At 53.1% G+C, this 19,271-nt stretch overlaps 4 non-coding genes across 4 annotated transcripts; all 4 read left to right on the top strand.

The window, feature by feature from the left end:
- Positions 1-1,720: 1,720 nt before the first annotated feature.
- Positions 1,721-1,793, top strand: TRNAK-UUU (transfer RNA lysine (anticodon UUU)). The gene has a single exon. It is a non-coding gene; the product is annotated as a tRNA-Lys (tRNA).
- Positions 1,794-2,482: 689 nt separating this feature from the next.
- Positions 2,483-2,555, top strand: TRNAF-GAA (transfer RNA phenylalanine (anticodon GAA)). The gene has a single exon. It is a non-coding gene; the product is annotated as a tRNA-Phe (tRNA).
- Positions 2,556-3,817: 1,262 nt separating this feature from the next.
- Positions 3,818-3,889, top strand: TRNAQ-UUG (transfer RNA glutamine (anticodon UUG)). Its single transcript has one exon. It is a non-coding gene; the product is annotated as a tRNA-Gln (tRNA).
- A 12,222-nt stretch (positions 3,890-16,111) lies between these two features.
- Positions 16,112-16,300, top strand: LOC135889682 (U2 spliceosomal RNA). Its single transcript, XR_010562019.1, has one exon. It is a non-coding gene; the product is annotated as a U2 spliceosomal RNA (small nuclear RNA).
- Positions 16,301-19,271: the final 2,971 nt, after the last annotated feature.

Genomic DNA, 19,271 nt, shown 5'->3' with positions numbered 1-19,271 from the left:
AGGGACAGGCGCACATTTGGAAGAGGGAAACTGCTCCACACGCTAGCCCGGGCAGCCGCCCATTTTCTTTGGCAAGTTAGGAATGGCAAAGGCTAGACTGGAAGCACGTGGGGCTCACGCCCCAGCCTTTGTGACACCCAACCCCCAACTCCTTCCTGGGGCTCTAGCTGAAGCCAGAGCATTGGCCTGAGTGGCCAAGAAGAGGTTCCAGCCCTAAATAAAGCAGGACTTTCAACCAAAGTAAGCACAACCACAAGGGGACTCAAATCCTGAATCATCTGATCCACAGGGAGATGCTTTATCCTTTAGGCCACATGATGAGGGGGTCTAAGCCCTTCTTTGGAAAAGGCGGACACTGTGTTTCTCGGGTCATCTACTGAGCGGGCCGAGACTCTCTGGGCACAGGAAGTCAAGTTCCCAGTGAGATGTGAGACTTAATTCTCTGAAGCCAGGTGCAGGACTTTGGCAGGAGGGTTAGGCATGGGGGATTGGGGTGCAGCGGACGGACCGGCTATCTAGGTGTGGAGATTTAGTGGTCCTGAGGCGGAGGAGGAGGAATCCTGCTGATAGGCCAGTGGCCTTGCAGAAAAAGAGGAGGGGTTGCTGGGAGTTTTTTTGCCTCTCTTTTGCCTGCCTGCTCGCTCTTGTGGGGAAAGGGGTAGATCCTATTAGCAATTCTTGCTAGCTCAGTTGGTAAAGCATTAGGTTCTTAGTCTGAGTGGTCCAGGGTTCAAGCCTCTGTCCAGACGCTCAGCTTTTAAATGGCCTTGTGTGCCACGAGACATACGTTTTCTGGTGGTGTCCAGAGCCACACAGGGATTCCCAGAAGCCGTGGCCATTTCCAGGAAAGGTTCCTTTCTCCTGCTGAGTCCTTAGAAAGCAGGATAGAAGCCCACATCTGTAGCAGCAGGCCCAGAAAGCGCAGTCTCTGGTTGGCGGGAAGCGCTGTGGGGGCAGGCACTGGGAGGGAGAGAGCAGCATAGAGAGGGGAGCAGAGAGAGAGAGAAGCTGTGGGTGCAGAGTACAAACCTGCCAGCTGAAGGTGTCTAGAGAATGTGACACCATCGGGTCCCGTGGCGTAAAGGTCAGCTGTCAGATCGCTGAATACTGCAAGCTGAGCTCAGATCTCAATGGGACTTTGGGACCCGTTGCTTCATACCTAAGCACAGGTGGAGTTTCAAGGCTTTGTCTTGCTCTTTCAAATGAGGCGGGAGCCGGTCTTTTGCCTGCTAGCTGTTGTGACTTGCGCGCCAGAGGGGACGTCGGCTCCAGCAGGCCGGCCTTGCCTGGAGCCCTATAGGGAGGGATGGGAGCTGGGTTTACTCTGAGTCCTGCAGCTGGGCTGCGGCCAGGCCTATGAGGCAGCCCTCTTGGTTGACCTACTGGCCCAAAGTCATGCTGGCCATGTTGGTCTTTCCCCAGGAATGCTGAAGGGCGGGCCTGAGGGAGGGAGACTCAATCCTCCCCTCTATTGGTCAGGGCTGGAGAGGAGGCTGTAAGAGCAGCCAGGTTGTGGAGCTGGGCCCTCTAGAGTTTGGGGAGGGTGGAGTTGACTGGGGCATGGTGCTGGCAAAATGCCGCAGGGCGTTAGAGGGAGGCGCAGGCCAGGACTGGGGCTGGGAAGAGAGAGAGAGAGACTAGCAGGTTTCCTCTTTTGTTTCCTACGCTCTTTTTCTTCACTAGTTTCTCCTCTGCACAAACTTGCTCTTTTTTGTTGTGAGCCTGGCTAGCTCAGTTGGCAGAGCATCAGACTTTTAATCTGAGGGTCCAGGGTTCAAGTCCCTGGTCAGGTGACAAACTATTCCCAAAGATCTTCAAAATCTCTCTCTTTGGAGACCTCCTGGATGTTACTTTTCTCTTCAGGATTTTGCCTTTCCTAAAATGGGCCTTTTGTGTGTGGGATTGAAGGGGCAACTTCCTGACACCCCCTCTGTCCTCGCAGGCGGGAGGAATAAAGGCCTCTGGGCACAGAGCAGGTTCCTCCCAGATGGCTGAATTCTCCCGTGGTGGAGGTGGAAGCTCTGTCTCCTGGCCTCTGTTTCTGCCTTCCCGTGGCTGTGCTGATCTGGCTGGCCTGTCTGAGACAGGGTGTGAGGAATGTTTGGAGCTTTTGCTTCGTATTGAGGGCTCCCTCCTCCAGCAGAGCGATGTGGGCTCTGCGGAGAGCTGGAAAGAATTGCCCCGTCAGCGTTAGGTGCTCACCCAGCACTTGGCTTTCCTTTGAGGGAGCGGTGAGGAGGACGGGGCTCAGGCCCCCCAGTTGGAGAGGGGTGCAGGTGTCGGGGCTGCTGGCCGGGACCTGGAGGAGCGTGAGAGGTCTGCGAGAGGCCACCTCTCCCCAGGAAGCAAGTCAAGCTGAGCAAGGCAGGGAAAAGCGAGTCTTGTCTTCATGGGCCACTCACAATGACGTCCTTTTTGTGTGCCACGGCTGCCAAAACATCCCGGACGGAGAAGCAGCAGGCCAACAAAATGCCATGCAGCTGCTAAAGTAGCTCAGTCGGGAGAGTGTTAGACTGAAGATCTGAAGGTCCCTGGTTCAATCCTGGGCTTTGGCAGGCCCTTTCCTCCCTCTCTGTGCAGGGCTGGCTTGTTTTCTGGGAGCAGTAGCAGCGCCTTTAGCTGACATGAGTCCGTGCTCCCAAACCAGATAACAGAACGTGGGCTTCTGCCCCTAGTTGGCCCACCTGACCTTTAACAATGAGAGATGGGAGCTGTCTTTCCAATATGACTTATTGGTCGACCCAATCTGGTGGGAAGAGATGGTTCCAGAGGGGGCAGGGACTGGAGACGAAAGCTCCTCTGCACAGGTGAGCGAGGGCAGTACTGGGGAAGGGGCATCTTTGAAAGTGGCCACGTGGAACATGGCAGGGATTCGGGGGCCCAGGAGGAGGCGCTTGATGTTCAGTGCCTTGGAGCAGCTGGACTTGGACATGGTGGGCGTTCAGGAAATGCACATTAATGACTTTAGGGTCTGTAGCGAGGTCGGCTTAGAGGATGTGTTTCTCCGTAGTGGAAGCAGTGGAGGGAGGGCTGTAGCCTCCTAGTCCTGTGACCCGAGCACACACCAGCGGCAGATGGGGTACACCTTTCTGCGGGGACAGGCCAGGAGTCGCATTGACTGGATTTACGTGAAGGAGAGCACGTCAACAGCCCAGTGCAGGGTGGTGCCAATGGACTCTTCGGATCACGCAGCTCTTACCGTCTGCTCAATGTGGGCAATTCCCTGACCCACGGCAGAGGATATTGGAAGATGAACATCCAGAGCTTGCAAGATAAAGGGGCAGGGCGGCGAGGCCTGGCGGTATTGGCAGAATGGGAAAGCATCAGAGGTTTCTATGGCAACCTGGGGGATTGGTGGGAGTCGGTGAGGGAGGAGTTGGCGGCTTTGTCACACGGCAGTCTGGCAAACATGACAACATTAAAGAAACCAACGGTGCCAAGTCCTGCAGCGTCGCTGTGGGATTTCCACAAGAGCATCCAGGCAGGGGAGCCAGTCAGAGTGTGACTGTATGACCGGATCAAGTGACAGCTGGCCGAGTTCCAGGAGATGAGGCTGCAGCTGGCCGATTTGAGCAGGACCACCGAGTGAAGGGAGGGGCGGCCTCCCCTGACATTTTTGCAACCTGCTGGGAATTGAGACAAAGCAGGGGGATGCTGGGGCTCAGGGCAGGACCCGCGGATCTGGTAGTGCAGGACCACAGTCGATGGAGCAGGAGAGAGAGTCCTGTGAGAGGAAGCCGCTAGTGGGAAGCAATAAGTGCAGAGTGCAAGCCAGCAAGCCGAGAGTCACAGGGGTCTAGAAAGTGAACTAGCAGCAGGTCCCATGGTGTAATGGTCAGCACTCAGGACTTTGAATCCTGGAATCTGAGTTTAAATCTCAGTGGGACCTTCTGGAGATAAGTTGGTTTTCTACAAAGTTTTGGAGTTCGATGTGCTTGGCTACTCTCTCTCTTTCCCTCCTGCTGAGTGACTGATGCTCACTGGGGATAGGTCGTTGGTTCAACGGGATGGCCACTATAGGTTGGGGTCCTAGAACTTAACAGTCTGGCTAGAGATTCCTGTGGATTGACCATATGGCTGTTTTTCTCGCTGCTTCACCTGATGTCCACAACTTTGGTCCCTGTACCTGCAGCTGCCACCCTCTTCCTCTTGCCCACATGGCATTTATATGAAGCAGTGCCGGGGCCAGGCTTAATAGTCAGGGATAGGCAGGAGGGAAGAAGAGTCCCAGGCTGGAGCCCAGCCAGGGCCGGCTCTAACTTTTTTGCCGCCCCAGGCAAAAAAGAAGAGCACCGCCCTGCCGTACCCCCCCCCCCCGCGAGCGCCGCCAAAATCCCCGCCCCACCAGCACCACGCCACCCGAAGCCCCACCCCCTCCAAGCGCTGCGCCGTCCGAAGCCCCCGCCCCCCATCCGAGCGCCGCACCGCGCCAGCCACCGCCCCCCCAAGACCCCGCCCACCCGAGCAGCACGCTGCCCAAAGCCCCGCCCCCCCCAAGCACCATGCCGCCCGAAGCCCCCGGCCCCCCTCCGAGCACCACGCCGCCCGAAGCCCCGCCCCCTCGAGCACTGCCCGAAGCCCCCGCCCCCCTCCGAGCACCGCGCCGCCCGAAGCCCCGCCCCACCGAGCACCACGCCGCCCGAAGCCCCCACCCTCCCTCTGAGCGCCGCGCCGCCCAAAGCCCCGCCCCCCCTCCGAGCACCACGCCACCCGAAGCCCCCGCCCCCCTACAAGCACCACGCCGCCTAAAGCCCCGCCTCCCCAAGCACCACGCCGCCCGAAGGCCTGCCCCCCTCCGAGCACCACGCCGCCCGAAGCCCCGCCCCCCTCCAAGCGCCACGCCGCCGAATAAAAATAAATAAATAAATAAAAATAAAAAATCGAGCGCCGCCCTGCCCCAAGGTGCTGCCCCAAGCACGTGCTTGGTCGGCTGGTGCCTGGAGCCGGCCCTGAGCCCAGCACACCTTTCCTCCTCTGGCCACCTAGAGCAGAGGCGGCTGGTGCTGACAGCTCCAAGGGAAGGTTTATAAGCCACAGAGCAATCGAGGGAGGGGCAAGAGGAGGGGAGGACCATGCCTATGTGTGGCCAGCAGACAGGAAACAAGACACCCGGTCAGCCTGCTCCCTGCCATGCCAAACACCCACTGAAGGCCACCTGCAGGCCAGCATACGGGCGGCTGCTGATGCTCTGTGGCCAACATCAGAAGACGGTAGGAAAGCAGGGCCAGCCCCCCTGGTGGGGCCTCTGACCGTTCCCACTCACGGTGCTCACTTTTGCAGTGGGGCAGGAGATATTCCCCAAGAGGCTTTCCCCCAGCTGGCGAGAAGCAGAGAAACACCCAGGCTCCAATGGTGCTATTTAGCAAGTCCCCTCAAGCACAGGGACAGGCGCACACTTGGAAGAGGAAAACTGCTCTACACGCTAGCCCGGGCAGCCGCCCATTTTCTTTGGCAAGTCAGGAATGGCAAAGGCTAGACTGGAAGCACCTGGGGCTCATGCCCCAGCCTTTGTGACGCCCAACCCCCAACTCCTTCCCGGGGCTCTAGCTGAAGCCAGAACATTGGCCTGAGCAGCCAAGAAGAGGTTCCAGCCCTGAAGGGAGCAGGACTTTCAGCACAAAGGGAAAACTGCACAAGCACAACCACGAAGGAACTCGAACCCTCAATCACCTGCTCTAAAGTCAGATGCCTTATCCGTTAGGCTATATGAGAAAAGCCTTTCCCAGCACTTCTTTAGAAAAAGCGGACACTACGTTTCTAAGGTCATCTACTGAGGGGGGCCAGAGACTCTCTGGGCACAAGCAGTCGAGTTCCCAGCGAGATGTGAAACTTAATTCTCTGGAGCCAGGTGCAGGACTTTGTCAGGGAGGCTTAGGCATGGGGGATTGGGGTGCAGCGGACGGGCCGTCTGTCTAGGTGCAGAGATTTAGTGACCCTGAGGCACAGGAAGGAGGAGGAGGAGGAATCCTGCTGATAGGCAGTGGCTGTGCAGAAAAAGAGGAGGGGTTCCAGGGACTTTTTTTGCCTCTCTTTTGCCTCCCTGCTCGCTCTTGTGGTGAAAGGGGAAGATCCTCTCAATAAGCCTGACTAGCCCAGTTGGTAAAGCATCAGGTTCTTAATCTGAGGGTTCAAGCCCCTGCCTGGGCACTTAGCCTTTAAGTTGCCTTGTGTAGCAGGAACGAAATGATTTTTGGTGCTGTCCACCAGCCACACACGGATTCCCAGAAGCCGTGGCAATTGCCTGGAAAGGTTCCTTTCCTCAGGAATCAGGAGAGAGGCCAAAGCCACAGGAACAGGTGTAGAATGCGCCGTCTCTGGCTGCCAGGAAGTGCTGTGGGGCCAGGTGCTGAGAAAGCCCAGAGGGAGAGCAGCAGCGGGGGTGGGGGGGAGAGAGAGAGGGAGCAGCTGCAGAGACGCAATGAGTACAGAGTGCAAGTGTAAAGGGGGGGTTCTGGTCCTGCTATTGGGGGGAAATCCCCTGGCTGGTACATGACCCCGGTGGAATTGGCTAGTGAAAGGATCCGAGTCCCCACTCCCTTACCTTGAGGACTCTCTTTCTGCTCTCGTGTGTGGCAGAGACCTTGTAACCCCGACAAGGCTGGGCCCAGGAACCTTGTTGTGATCACTTGAACAGGGGCTATGGTGCCCGCACTCTGGGGTTCTCTCTCCGCTCTGGACGTTCCCTGACCCACTCAGCATTGCATGTACTTCAAGCAAATACCAGTTATTACCCAGCAATCAATGTAAAACAGAAGGAAAGATGGGAAGGTTAAAGGAAAACCCGTCACCCCGTTCTGTGGCGCAGGGAGATCACAACCAGCGTCTCTGGAATGTCAGGGCAGGTCACAGTCTCTCCCTCACATGTCCCAGGCCCTGGCTGTGCTGCAGGGACGCCACAGGCCGGACACTTGCTCTGGCGGTGGCCACGTGCTCTCAGGCTCTAGGTGGCAGGACCCTTCTTCCCAGCGTCAGCCCCATGTAGGGGATACGATCCCTCCCCCCGAAAGTCTGGCCTGCAAGGCCTCTTGACTGGCAGCATCTCCTTGTGCTGGGCCTTCTGCCCAGGGTCCCTCTCGCTCTCCCAAGCCGCTCACTGCTCCCACCTCCAGCCCCAGTGCTGCTGCGGCTCTGCCTCCATCTCCCTGGGCTCCTCTGGCCTCTCTGGCTCCGCTTGCTGCAGCTCTTCTCCCAGCACAGATCTGCTCCCTGGGCGGCTTCTACGGCTCATGCTGCTGCGGCTCGGCTCCCAGCCCGGATCTGCTCTGGGTCTCTCTGGCTGGCGCAGCTCTGCTCCCCGGCTCTTCTCGGGCTCCTGCTCTCTCCTTAGCTCGGCCCCACTCTGGCCCAGGCAGTTCCAGCTCACATGGAGGATGGGACCCCCTGGCCTGGTGACTCCCTCATCAGACTGCCTGGCCCGTCAGTCCAGCTAACTTGGAGCTTTGGTCTCTCTCCATTGCCCCTGGGGACTGTCAGTCTCAGGGTCCTGATTTCCCATTGACCCTCCCCCCTCTATTGGGACTGGGAACTAGCCAACCAAAAACCCCACTAAGATTTAGTAAGGGGCCAACAGTCCCTTACACAAGCCAGCCCCCTGAGGGTCACCGATGTCTAGAAAAAGCACCACAAGCTGGTCCCATGGTGTAACGGTCAGTACTCAGGACTCTGAATTCTACAATCTGAGTTCAGATCTCAGTGGGACCTTGTGGTAAATCCCTAGAGCTCAAAGTGCTTCATTTTCCTGTCTCCAGCTGTGCAAGAGCGAGTCCTTTCCCATCCTGTTGGGTGACTCCCACCCACTGGAGCCAGGCCTTTGGTCGGGATGGCTGCAATGGGTTGGGGCTCTAGAACTGGCTACTGATGCCTGCAGTTCTGTGGTTTGACCTGGTGGTTGGGATTCTCGCTGCGTCATGTGATGCCCACAAGTTTGGCCTTTCCACTTTCTACCACACTTTTCCTCTTGCCCACATGGCATTTAAAGGAAGGAGTGCCAGGGCCAGGATTCATAGTCAGGGATAGGGAGGAGGGAAGAAGAGTCCCAGGCTGGAGCCCAGCACACCTTTCCTCCTCTGGGCACCTAGAGCAGAGCTGGCTGGTGCTGACAGCTCCAAGGGAAGGCTTAAAGGCCACAGAGCACTGAGGGCAGCGCAAGAGGAGGGGAGGACCATGCCTATGCATGGCCAGCAGACAGCCACAAAGACACCGGCCAGCCTGCTCCCTGTCCCTGGCATGGCAAACACCCACTGAAGGCGTGCTTAATCCACTCGATGATCAGGAGGGAAACCTGCCAAAATCTGTGTGCGAGGAGAACCCGATGGCTCGGAAGGGAGCGAGGAAAAAGACGCAGTGAAAAAAATAACTAGCGAGAGAGAGAGCGAAAAGAATGTGAAAGGCAGAGAAAGAAATAAAGGGGGGGAAATGTAAGCAAAAGAAAGCAAGAAAGAGCATGAAAGGTAGAGGGGAAAAAAGAAAGCAAAAGAAAGCAAGAACATGCAAGCTAGAGAAGGAAAGGAACGAAAAACAGTGAATGAACCAACACGAGTGCTAGAGAAAGCTGGAATGGGACAATCAGAGAAAGAAGGACAGACTGAGCTGTTAAGCAAGGTTGCAGCCCAGATTCTCCATGTTGGGGGCACAGGCCCCCTCCCCATTTCCATCCTGGCCTGAGATCCTTTCTGCCCTGCTTGGGGAGAGAGAGGAACTGAACGCAGCCCAGCGTGAGCCCAGCGCCAGTTGGAGCGGACACGCCCGCACCTGGAGGACCATCTCCAGAACCTACCTTGATGTTGCCATCCATCACCGCTCCCACACGGAGCTCCCCGCCTAGACCTCTGTGTACGAGGCGAGGTGGTGCATTGGCAAAGGGGGCTGTTTGAGCGGGGCTCTGTGTGTGTGTGTGTGTGTGTGCGCGCGTGTGTGTGTGTGCGTCTAATTTTGGAAGTGACGTCACAAACTGCTGGGGCTGGTTTCCTATTGGTGTGACCGATTTTTGCAAAGCTTTTTTTTTTGTCATCTTGTTTTGGCGCTAGGGCTGGGTGGCTTTCTGCGCTGCCGGTGCCGAGGGCAGTGGCACAAGGGGCTCAGGGCGGAGAATCAGGGAGCCAGGCGGGAAGGGTGCACGGGGGGTCACAGGGATAAGAATCACATTTAGCCCTTGCACGGTAATGGTGGTGCACTCACTGCCACGCCTTCTAGTATCACGACTATTAATCTGTACGACAGCAGCACCTAACAAGACTGGGGCAGAATCAAGGTCCCCCATTGTGCGGGGGCTGCCCAGACACAGAGACAGGTCCTGCCCCAGCTGAGATCAGGGCCCCGTTGGGCCAGGCGCTGCCCAGACACAGCGAGAGACAGGCCATGCCCCAAAGAGTTTACAGACTCCATACCCAAAAAGTGGGTGGAGGAACTGAGGCCCAGTGTTACACAGCAGACCTGAGAATAGAACCCAGGAGTCCTGGCTCCTCCTGCTCTAAACACTAGACCCCGCTTTGCTCCCAGAGTTGGGGATAGAACCCAGGAGTCCTGGCTCCCCAAAAGGGGGGGAGTGGGGTGCAGTGGTTAGAATGTGTGACAGGGGGAAAGCCAGGACTCCTGGGTTCTCTCCCTGGCTCTGACTCTCTCTTGTGCAATCCCTCGGCAGTTACTCAACTCGCCAGCATGTGTGAGTGAGGGGTTGGGGCGACACGGCCCAGAGTCCCGTGCTGCCCCTTTGTTACTCAACCCGGGGCAGGGGGAGGGATGGCCTGGGAGACCCACTAAGAAAGGCGCTTCCGGTGGGTTTGTGTGTGGGTCACGCTGCCCCCTGCTGGATACACCCCTCTAGGTGAGAGCCATGGGCCCCTTTAGCCCAGTATCAGCCCGGGTCAGACCCTGGGAGCCCACGCCCCTCTGTCGCCACGGCTATGTCTATTGGTCTCTTGGAACGGTCCATTCTCATTGGTAGCTGTCCAGTGGCAGTGAGTTCCACAGGCCTCGGCACATGCTGTGTGGGACAGGAGGTCCTTCTGTTGAGAGCAGTGGGAGGGAACTGTGTGCAGTTGTGTCTGAGCATGATTGTGAATATTGGGGGCGGGGGAGGGAATCCTGTTCCCAACACCCATTTAATACCAAGTTCTCACACAGAGACATTCCTGATACCGAACTCATGAGACCAAACCTTGCACCCAATCTCAGCCATGAAACCAAAATGTGACACTTTCACACCCAACACCATGCTCCCCTCTCACTCCCACTGCTTTTCACATCCCCACGAGCTGCTCCCCGCCAGGCACCACACCCCATTCACACGCCTTTGGAAACTACGTAGCTCAGTGGCAATCACTGCCCCGAAGTGACTCTGGTGCCGGCACTCGCAGCACGGACTCCCCACACCGGATTCTGCCAACACAGAGAATTCTCTCCATCCGGCTCCTTTGGTTCAGATACCGGGGGCTGAGGGTCAGGAGTGAGGGTCACCGGTAGAGCGGTGACTGGGGAGCTCAGAGCTGGGACAGCAGGGGCTGCGGGTCAGGAGTGAGGGGCACCGGCAGAGCGGTGAGTGGGGAGTTCAGGGCTGGGACAGCAGGGCTGCGGGTCGGGAGTGAGGGGCCCCGGCTGAGCGGTGACTGTGGAGCTCAGGGCTGGGATAACGGGCTGTGGGTCAGGACAGGCAGTTGTGTGCAGTATGTTCAGAGCTGCCCTGTATCTGCCCTTTCTCTGCACTGTCCCTGCTCCCAGAATGCACCAGGCCTGGACTGAACTCTTCCCCTGAGGGCTGAGCTGGGTTTGTTTGCTGTGATCCTGTTGGATGGGCGGGGGGGAAGTGACAGTGCCACCCCGAGCCAACGCCCACCTGTCACCCAGCACCCTTGGCCCCGGATCCACCCAGCCTGGTCAGAGCGCTCAGCAGCGCGGGTCAGCCAGGAGCTGTGCCCTGCCAGGCACTCAGGGGTGTCTACACTGCAGCTGGGGGCTGCTCCCCAGCGTGGTCTGTTGGAGCTCGCGCACTAACGGGGCAGCGGCAGCAGAAGCAGCCGCGTGGTGGGTAGGGCTAGTGACCCGGGTCCATCTCATGGAGTCAGCTGGGTTCATACTCAGGTGACTAGCCCAGGCCATCGGCCGAGCCCCACGGCCACGCTGCTACTGTTAGCGCACTAGCCCCTCACGGTCACGTCCTCACCAGTCACATTGAAATAAGGTGCTATTGCGCTGTTTGGACATTTGGACAATCCTGTCCTGATAATGCCTATCACCACCAGATAAAGATGGTTAAAGAAAACTTAGTTTGATAGCATCCTGTCTGGCAAGAACTCACTTATCAATAGCAGGGGTGTGAAATCCTCATTTCTTTGTTGTTCTATCACTGTAGTCCCCACTTCCCTATTTGTCTGTATAATCTCTGTCTGGTTCTGTGATTGTTTCTGTCTGCTGTATAATTAATTTTGTTGGGTGTAAACCAATTAAGGAGGTGGGATATAATTGGTTAGATAATAATGGTACAATATGTTAGGATTGGTTAGTTAACTTTCAGTAAAAATATTGGTTAAGGTGTAACTAAGCAGAACTCAAGTTTTACTATATAGTCTGCAGTCAGTCAGGAAGTAAAGAGGGAATTGGCATCATGTTTTGCTAAGGGGGGGATGGGAACAGGGACACAGGCAAGGCTCTGTGGTGTCAGAGCTGGGAAGGGGACACTGAGGAAGGAAATGGGAATTGCTTGCTGGAAGTTCAACCCAATAAACATCAAATTGTTTGCACCTTTGGACTTGGGTATTGTTGCTCTCTGTTCACGCGAGAAGGACCAGGGAATGGGAGGGTGAAGGGATAAGCCCTTGAACACTAACTAACATCTAACAGACATTCGAACCTCTTCTTTTCACACCGTTGCTCATTCCCAAGGTCTGCTTTGTCTCCAGCCAGATCCATTCTCTTTCAGAACGGCCTTGCTCTTTAGCCCATGAAAGCTTATGCTCAAATAAACGTGTTAGTCTCTAAGGTGCCACAAGTACTCCTGTTCTTCTTGCCTGTTTTGTTCATTGATGTGTCCGAGTAAACACTCCCCTTCAGTCTATTCTCAGACAAATACTAGTATTAACTGTTTGCTACTGATGGGTTTAGAAAGTATTTGTCAAGCGGAAGATGCCATTTCTGGGGGGTTGTTCCCAAGATTCAGTACTTTGTGTTCAAACATCTCCCAGTTTCCTTGGTGAAAGTAAGACCAAGGTGTCCTTGCAATATACAGGAAGAAAGTAGTTTTTCACCCCCAATGGAACGTGAACCCACAATCTCTGACTTAGAAAGCCATTGCCTTATCCATTAGGCCACTGGGGCCCTGTAATGCAACTGCACGAGGGATGGAAATTCCCTCTCATAAGTGAACATTCCTCACATTAACTTGGAAGCCAAATAGCCCCTTTATGCACCTTATAGCAATGTCTGCATGCCCTGGCAGCGAGGCAACTGGGCAGGTCGCTGACAGAGCTGAGCACCACCTTTCTGTCAGCCATCTTTAGAAAATATAGTTCTCTGAAAACATCCACTCAATGTGCAGCGGAGTGTTGGGAATCATTAAGAAAGGGATAGATAATAAGACAGAAAATATCATATCGCCTCTATAGAAATCCATGGTACGCCCACACCATGAATACTGCGTGCTGATGTGGTCGCCCCATCTCAAAAAAGATAGATTGGAATTGGAAAGATTCAGAAAAAAGGGCAACAGAAATGATGAGGGGATATGGAACAGCTTCTGTATAAGAAGAGATTAATAAGATTGGGACTTTTCAGCTTGGAAAAGAGACGACTAAAGGCGGATACGATGGAGGTCTATACAATCATGACTGGTGTGGAGAAAGTCAATAAGGAAGTGTTATTTACTCCTTCTCGTAACACAAGACCTAGGGGTCACCAAATGAAATTACTAGGCAGCAGGTTTAAAACAAACAAAAGGAAGTATTTCTTCACACAACGCACAGTGAACCTGTGGAACTCTTTGCCATAGGATGTTGTGAAGGCCAAGACTATAACAGGGTTCAGAAAAGAACTAGAGAAATTCATGGAGGATACGTCCATCAATGGTGCTTAGCCAGTGGTAGCCCTAGCTAACCTCTGTTTGCCAGAAGCTGGGAATGGGAGACAGGGGATGGATCACTTGATGATCACCTGTTCTGTTCAGTCCCTCTGGGGCACCTGGCATTGGCCACTGTCAGAAGACAGGATACTGGGCTAGATGGACTTTTGGTCTGACCCAGTATGGCCGTTTTTACGTTCTTATCCCATAACCACTTAGTTTTCTTTACAGCCTTTGGTGAGAGACCCTGTCAAAGGCTTTCTGAAAATCCCAGTTCGCTATATCGACTGAATCATCCTCATCCACATGCTTGTTGAGATGCTCAAAGACTTCTAGAAGACTGGTAAGGTACGAGTTCCCTTTACAAAAGCTGTGTTCACCCTTTCCCAACATAGCCTGTTATCTGGGTGTCTGATCATTCTTTTCTCTAGTTTCTACCAATTTTCCCATTACTGAAGTTAGCCTCAGCGGCCCGCAATTGCCAGGGTCACCCCTGGAGCCCATTTTAAAAACTGGCGTTACATTAGCTACCTGCCAGTCGTCTGCAACAGAGGCTTGCTTCAGTGGTAGCTTGCATACTACGGCTAGTTGTTCTGCAATTTCAAATTTGAGTACCCTCAGAACTCGTGGTTGAATGCCATCTGGTCCTGCCGACTTCTTCCTGGTTTAATTGAACAATTTGTTCTAAAACCTCTTATGCTGGGATGGTATTTCAGATTTGTCACCCAATAAGGACAGCTCCGAGGTGGGACTCTCCCTCCTGTCCTCTGCAGTGAAGACCACTGCAGAGAATTCATGGAGCTTCTCTGCAATGGCCTTGTCTTCCTAGAGTGCTCCTTTGTCAGCTAGTGGCCCCACCGCCTCTTTGGCAGGCTGCCTGCTTCCGATGTACTTGAAAACATTCTTATGGTTCGCTTTTGTGTGTTTAGCACGTTGCTTCCCAGATTCTTTCTTGGCCTGACTTGTTAGACTTTGACACTTAACAGGCCAAAGTTGTGCACTTTCCTATTATCCTCACTAGGATTTGATTTCCAAATTTTGAAGAATGACTTTTTGCCTCTAACAGCCTCCATTACTCTGCCGTTTACCGAGAGTGGCGTTCTTCTGGTCCTCCTCTTGTCGTTTCTGATTTAGGAGATAAGTTTCATCTGAGCCTCTAATTGCGGCGTTTTTAAACGGTCTGCATGCTGCTTGCAGGCACTTAACACTTGTGACAGCAGCTCCTTTTAATTTCCATCTAACCATCTGTACTTATGCCGATAGGTTGACTTTAGGTCTTTAATTTGATCGGTAGCTGAGAAGATGGTAAATTGGACAGAAACCTTTTCGACAAACCTCTTTGTTTCCTTCTTATTTCCTGACTTCTTTATTCATCGCCTTTTCCTTATTTCCCAGCAGATTGACTAGACACCAGATTTGGGTGCTAGCAGGGGGACCTGACGGGCTCCTGATTTTCTGATTTCTTTCGGAAGCATTGAACTTGCCAGGGCACAGTCAGATGCTGGACGCTCATGTAAATGTAACGCCTCGTGCTCAGCTTTAGTTCTGTTTCTTACCTCTTTGGGGAAATCGATCTTTGGTCTGACACGTAGGATCCCTGCATTAGGAGATGGCTAATTAATAAGACCATAAACCTTGGAAATCAAATGGAACCTGAAGTCCATAGAAAACCCCGAAAGGCCCTTGGGGAGTGGAGTGCAAGTTGAGGAAGATTTCCCTGCACAGCTTCTCTCTCAATACTCGTTTTCCTGTATTGAGCGCAAAAATCGGGAATCAGCTCAGGGTAGGGTATACCATAGGTGTGCAGTGGTTAGACAAGAAACAGCAAGGAACTGGACTGGTATGGAGCGAAACTGTATCTTATGTAAAAAGAACAGGAGTACTTGTGGCACCTTAGAGACTAACAAATTTATTAGAGCATAAGCTTTCGTGGGCTACAACCCACTTCTTCGGATGTAGCCCACGAAAGCTTATGCTCTAATAAATTTGTTAGTCTCTAAGGTGCCACAAGTACTCCTGTTCTTTTTGCGGATACAGACTAACACGGCTGCTACTCTGAAAAATGTATCTTATGTGTGCCTGATGACTGTACCTGTGGGAGGGAGCTGAAAAGAGCGTTGGGGCTGTGGTATAGCGCTTGCATACGCTTTCTTTGACCTGTTTTGCTGTAAGAGTTAACAGTGAGAGATTGCCAGTCACAGCTCCGTGGGTGGGTTTATGCAAATTAGGAGCGTACAGGGAAACCAGCGAGAGGAAGGAGACTGAAAGACTTCTTCTCTGTCTTTGAACAGAATTGTGTGTTAACGGTTCTTGCTTTAAATTCTTCCATTGGAGTCATTTCGGGGAAGTGATCCTCACTTAGAGTTACCTAGTTATCAAAGTCTCGTGAATGGTGTTTGGTGCGTGTCTGGGAGCTCGTAGTGCCGAGATAGAAAGCAGTGGGGGCAGAGGGACTGCGTAGCATCCGTGACTCTCAGCCTTGCTTCTCCGCTCCTTGGAGCTAAGATCAAAGTGTAGTGAGCGAAGGGCTATGAGGTGCATATGGGCGCCCTGATTGTTGGAGGCCTGGGACCTCTGCAATGAGCATGTGCTGTGGACCTGTGGGATCGGTTGATGCTACGCACATCTCATGTGGCGCCTCATGGTCTCAGACACCATCCCATGGTCCAGGGACATCTACATCAAGCATGTTACCGGCCACAGACAGTACCAGGAGGCGTGAGCCAGAGTGACATTGTTCTCCCACTAGGAGAAAGGGACCAAGTGACCTCCGTTGGATCATATGAACTGGAACCATACACTCCCTAAACATTAAATCTCACCAAATGAGGGTCAATCCATCCTCATCATCATATCCACTCATTATACTCCACACTCGAACACAACCACTCTATGAACTTCATACCCTCATATCTCAATGTCTGTACCTTTTACCCCCAATCGGGGATATTGCAGATTATGTATTCCTCATGCCACCTGATCTTAAACCAAACTTTGCACCCTCGATAATCTGTATGTTATTCCCTGATAACCAGAAACTTCTATGCTCAAACTCTGTTCACTATTTTTTTTTAACATCATCTTAATAAAACTTCTAAATCTGTTCTTATCATTTTAATATCTGATATGTCCTTTATTTAAGGACTTTATATTAAATTGATTTTTGAAACAGGGGGCTGGAATAGGAGCTTGCTCTGTCCACCCCATGCACTGGCCTGGTATTGCAGTATCTCCAGGAACGGTGCATCTCCTTTTGGGGAGAATCTTCTGGTTAGAAAAGCAGAAAGAGTTTCACTCCGAAGATGCTGATTTGGGAAGGTTTTCTTAAAGTAGTTGGAAAATCTAGACCCTTTAGTGTTTTGATTTCTTAATGACAACATATTGTTAAAATTCCTTGGGAGTGTTTTCTGAGTCTATAGATGTGAATTTCTTTGTCTTGGTAGAGGATTGTTTTAAAAGCTAATCTTTCTGTTGTGAGTCTTTTCAACAGTATGAGGGATGAATGCTTTCCAGACTGAGGATATGTTGGGGAGATAGTTTGTTGGGTTTTGGGGTTTTTTGTGTGTGGGGGGGAGATTGGTAATATTTGAGGTCACACCTATATTAATAACTGCATGAGTTACATAGACTTCTCCCCACTCAGCCTACATTCCATGTATTTGACTGAGCCGACGCCCACCACCCCAGGGCAGAAGCCTGAAGCCCGAGCCCCACCGCAGGTGGGAAGGTGGGAACTCCCACTGGTTGCCTTCTCCTACAGTGTTTATGACTCCGGAAGGGGGTAGGGACCAACCCCTTGCAGGCAGCCCCGGGGGAAGAGCCGCTGCTTTGCTGCCCCCGACTCCCCCTCCATCACACCCCAGGAGTCTGTGGCCACACGAAAAGCCCCTGGTGGCTGCATTTGAGAAATGCTGGGGCCTCACAGTAAACAAATCTCAGGTTTGTTACACCCTGTCCCCCACCCTGTGGATTTCCTTCCCCCTCCCACATCCAGACCAACGTTCCCGGAAGTGCCCACCTCCTCTGTATTTACTGCCCTTTCTCCCCGCAAAGGGAACCTGCCAGCAACTCCCTGATAATCCCTCCTCAACCAGCTCCACTGCAGCCATTTCCCTTCCCTGGCCCCTGGAAGGATGGACTGAGCTGGAGCAAAACATGGATGTTACGCTGCAGCCTGTTAGGGCAAAAAGGGCATTTGGGGACATGTCAGAACTGGAAATAATTTCACAGCACAACTCCCCCCAGGCTCTTTCCCTGCACACGGATGTTCTAGACTGTCCTGCATGTGACAGAAAAATTCACAACTAGGGCTGTCAATTAATCGCAGTTAACTTATGCAATTAACTTTAAAAATCATGGTTAATCTCAGTTTTAATCGCACTATTAAACCATAGAAACCAATTGAAATTTATTATATTTTTTGATGTTTTTCTACATTTTCAAATATATTGATTTCAATTACAACATAGAATACGAAGTGTACAGTGCTCACTACACATTATTTTTATTACAAATATTTACACTGTAAAAATATAAAGTACTGTAGTGCGATCTCTTTATAATTAAAGTGCAACTTACATATGTAGATTTTTTTTGTTGCATAACTGCACTCAAAAAGAAAACAATGTAAAACTTTAGAGCCTACAAGTCCAGTCAGTCCTACTTCTTGTTCAGCCAAGCGCTAAGACAAACAAGTTTGTTTACTGGAGATAATGCTGCCCGCGTCTTATATATGTCACCTGAAAGTGAGAACAGGCTTTCTCATGGCACTTTTGTAGCCAGCGTTGCAAGGTATTAACGTGCCAGATACGCTAACATCCGTATGCCTTCATACTTCAACCACCATTCCAGAGGACATGCTTCCATGCTGATGATGCTCATGAAAAAAATAATGCGTTAATTTAATTTGTGACTGAAGACCTTGATGAAGAACTGTATGTCTCCTGCTCCATGGTTTTATCCGCATTCTGCCATATATTTTGTTTTATGGCAGTCTTGGGTGATGACCCAGCACACGTTGTTCAATTTAAGAACACTTTTACTCCAAATTTGACAAAACGCAAAGAAGGCACAAGGTGAGATTTCTAGAGATAGCTACAGCACTCGACCCAAGGTTTAAGAATCTGAAGTGCCTTCCAAAATCTGAAAGGGACGAGGTGTGAAACATGTTGCCAGAAGTTCTCAAAGAGCAGCACTCCGATGCAGACACTACAGAACCCGAACCACTAGACAGGAAAATCCATCTTCTCTTGGTGGCATCTGACTCAGATGATGAAAATGAATGTGCTTTGGATCGTTATCGAGCAGTACCCGTCACCAGCATGGAAGCATGTCCCTGGCCTCTGATTGCCAGAAGCTGGGAGGGGAGAACAGGGGCTGGATCGCTCCGTGGCCGCCTGGTCTGGTCACTCCCTCTGAAGCCCATAGCCAGGGCCAGCCTTAGGGGTGGGCGCCACCAGGCAATCGCCCAGGGGTACCATGGTCAAGGGCGGTGCTCTATGGTAGCAGAGAGGTGTGTGCTGCCGGTGTAAAGTCAGAAACTGCTCCCAGCTGGCAGGGGAATGCTGCTTGGGGTGGTGCCCACATTTCTCCCTGCTCCCTCCCGGCATAGGAACACGGGGGGAGGGAGGGGAAGAGAACGGGGAGAGAGCGGTGATGAGCAGATACTGCTCCCCCCCAAAGTTCCTCCGTGCCTCCCTAGGGGGCTGTGAGGGGGGAGCAAGGAGCGACATCAGGTCTCCCTGCATCCAGGTCACCTTCCCCACCTGGGCTGGGTAAGGGGAGGGCAGAGAGCAGCAGCCCAGGTGGGGAAGGTGACTTGGATGAAGGAAGCCCTGATGTCGCTCCTTGCTCCCCCCTCACAGCCCCCTAGTGGTGTGCGGAGCAGCAGTGTTCGGGGGCGGCGGGGGGAGCAAGCAGCAATGCCAGCTGCTCCATGCATCCAGGTCAGTTTCCCCACGTGGGCGCAGGAGGGGTGCAGGGGTTGGAGTGTGGGAGGAGGCAGGGGTTAGGGGTGCAGAGGTTAGGGGTGCAGGAGTTAGGGGCATAGCAGGGGGTGCAGGGGTTAGGGGTGCAGGGTGAGGGGTGTAGGGGTTAGGGGCACCGGAGGGGGGCACAGAGGTTAGGGGTGCTGGAAGGGGTGCAGGATGGGGATGCAGGGTTAGGGGTGGAGGAGGGGGGGCACAGGTTTGGGGTGCAGAGGTTGGGGGTGTAGGGATTAGGG

The sequence above is a fragment of the Emys orbicularis genome, chromosome 15 (assembly GCF_028017835.1).
Source record: "Emys orbicularis isolate rEmyOrb1 chromosome 15, rEmyOrb1.hap1, whole genome shotgun sequence".
Classification (NCBI taxonomy): domain Eukaryota; kingdom Metazoa; phylum Chordata; order Testudines; family Emydidae; genus Emys; species Emys orbicularis.
Note: the sequence above shows the minus strand (reverse complement) of the source record. Positions and strands in the feature narration are given on the sequence as shown.